At 34.2% G+C, this 2,500-nt stretch overlaps 1 protein-coding gene and 1 non-coding gene across 2 annotated transcripts in view; both read right to left on the bottom strand.

The window, feature by feature from the left end:
- Positions 1-634, bottom strand: part of LOC135657581 (photosystem II CP43 reaction center protein-like) — a 5,148-nt gene extending 4,514 nt beyond the window's left edge. The window contains 1 exon segment of the mRNA XM_065175977.1: positions 1-634. This exon segment is cut by the window's left edge and continues 1,226 nt beyond it. The gene's annotated coding sequence lies outside the window, so the exon portion shown is untranslated.
- Positions 635-904: 270 nt separating this feature from the next.
- TRNAT-GGU (transfer RNA threonine (anticodon GGU)) lies at positions 905-976 on the bottom strand. The gene has a single exon. It is a non-coding gene; the product is annotated as a tRNA-Thr (tRNA).
- Positions 977-2,500: the final 1,524 nt, after the last annotated feature.

Here is a 2,500-nt window from a genome sequence, read left to right as displayed (position 1 = left end):
ATCCACGAGCTCGATTCGATTAGTCTTTATACCTTATCTTATACTTATCTTATAACTTATACTATATAAAATAAATTAAGTATTTGAACCCGGAATTGTCCTATGACTCATATTACAGTTACAGAGTATATCTTTTAACGGGTCAAACAAACAAAAAAAAGAAAATTCACTGTTTTTTCCTGCCCCTAAACTAGATTAAATATTTAAATAATGGTAGACTGGAAATGAAAGTAAAGTCCCTTTCTCGCATTCGTTCTCTATTGCATTGGCGGAAGAACAAAACAATATCTGATTCTGAAATCAAGGAAAGATATTGAAAAATATATTTTCGAAATAAACTTTTATATGTAGCGGAAAAGAATATCGATTTATTCCCATGGAGCATTCAGTAAGAAGAAGATTCATTAAATCGGAAATATCGACAAATTCCTGACTTGCGTGGTCTAAGGAAATAAAAAAATCCGCTTGTACAATTTCATCTATATCGAATTTTAATATCAGAATAGCCGATATAGTCGTCATTCAATGGGTTAGGTCCACTTACTTTTTCTTGATTTAGAATTTGATGCTGGGTTTGATAAAAACAATGGAGAAGTAAGAATACTTTGGTTTGGCGATTCATAATAGCGATTGGACATCTAGAATATTCCTGTCCAAAAACAAAAATTTGAATAATTAGACATGAAGAGGACTACTTTGTCAGTACAGAGTAGACTAGTTCTAATAACTACAATTATTCATTATTATTTATACTAATAATAATGAATAATGTTTCACTTTTTAACTATAACTCGTAATAATCAGAAGTCATTATAATGGTGGTTACCCTTTTCTTTTTAGAAATAAAAAGAAATCTCTATTCTCCACCGAAAAACAAAGACTCAAACTTTAGTTTAGTGGAAAAAGCCCCTTATCGGATTTGAACCGATGACTTACGCCTTACCATGGCGTTACTCTACCACTGAGTTAAAAGGGCTTGTTTTATTCGATTCATGAATTATAGCCTTTTTCCATTATGAGTCTACTGCATAATATATGTACATGATATATACATATATGCACATAATATATACATAGTTCATTTAGGAGCAATCAATTTGATTTACCCCCCAAAAGTAAAAAGTGGGCAAATTTTTTATTTTTTTTTTTGATAAAAATAATGCAGTGAATTGTTTCAAGACCGACCCCGCTTGTTTACCTTTACTGACTCATCAAAACAAGATTCACTTGATTGATACATGTACCAATCTGACATCGACATAGATTCGATAGATTTTCTTGAATCATGTGATGAGGGTATTCGTACCCTGAACCGAATTCTTATAAAAAAATAAAAAAGAAAAAAGGAAAATTTCTATCGTTTTTTAATTTTCTGACTTAATGTGAGATAGTGATAGGCATATTTTATCTGAACAATGAACGAAGCAATGAGTTAAGTTAAAATTAATGAGTTAAAATTGAAGAAAAGAAATTAAGTGGGGTTCTACCCCCTTTTCTGTTCTGTCGGACCAATCACTGCCTGAACTGACGGAGTCCTGTACCTCCTTTCGCTATATAAAATAGTATGGGATGGTTCATTCATGAACCATCAAATCCAAAACAAAATTCTATGGAATCATAACATAAAAGTAGAAAAGAGTGTTCAGATCTAGTCATATCATTAGATTATATTGACAATTCCAAAAAACTACTCATACTATCATCATAGTATGATGACAGTTGGGCGGATATGCCCCTATCGTCTAGTGGTTCAGGACATCTCTCTTTCAAGGAGGCAGCGGGGATTCGACTTCCCCTGGGGGTACTACGAAAGGAAGTTGATCATGGATTATCAATAAGCCTAGAAGGAATTCTTCCTGGGTCGATGCCCGAGCGGTTAATGGGGACGGACTGTAAATTCGTTGGCGATATGTCTACGCTGGTTCAAATCCAGCTCGGCCCAAAAATTCGCCGCTCCATGAATATGATATAACCAATGATATAACCAATTTGTCCCCCAGAAACAAAAATACCTGATCCGTAAAAGAGAAAGAGTCCATTTTTGTTTCTCTATCCATGTTTTTCTCATTCGTTCTGATCTTTTCTTTCTAACGATCTAGATTCATAATACTTAATCAAAGCAAAGATTATGAAAGGAAAAATCGTTTTTTCTCAATGAAAGGTTGATTATCTATTTTTGGCAATAAAATAAAATAAACACAGGTTACTAGTAATCCGTGTCACTTTCACTATAGTCCATATCTATGTGTTCTATGTGTATATGATATCAGTTAGTATATCATTCGTGTCTCTGTTACAACGCGACGAAGAAAATGTTTTTCTGAAACCATTAAGAATATGTATACCATACACCTCGCTGGGATTGTAGTTCAATTGGTCAGAGCACCGCCCTGTCAAGGCGGAAGCTGCGGGTTCGAGCCCCGTCAGTCCCGAACTAGGATCCGACCGATGAATGGAGAAATGAATTTATCTATTTTCCGTGAAAAAGGAGACAGGGGGC

Source organism: Musa acuminata, unplaced genomic scaffold (genome assembly GCF_036884655.1).
Source record: "Musa acuminata AAA Group cultivar baxijiao unplaced genomic scaffold, Cavendish_Baxijiao_AAA HiC_scaffold_279, whole genome shotgun sequence".
NCBI classification, from domain to species: Eukaryota; Viridiplantae; Streptophyta; class Magnoliopsida; order Zingiberales; family Musaceae; genus Musa; species Musa acuminata.
Note: the sequence above shows the minus strand (reverse complement) of the source record. Positions and strands in the feature narration are given on the sequence as shown.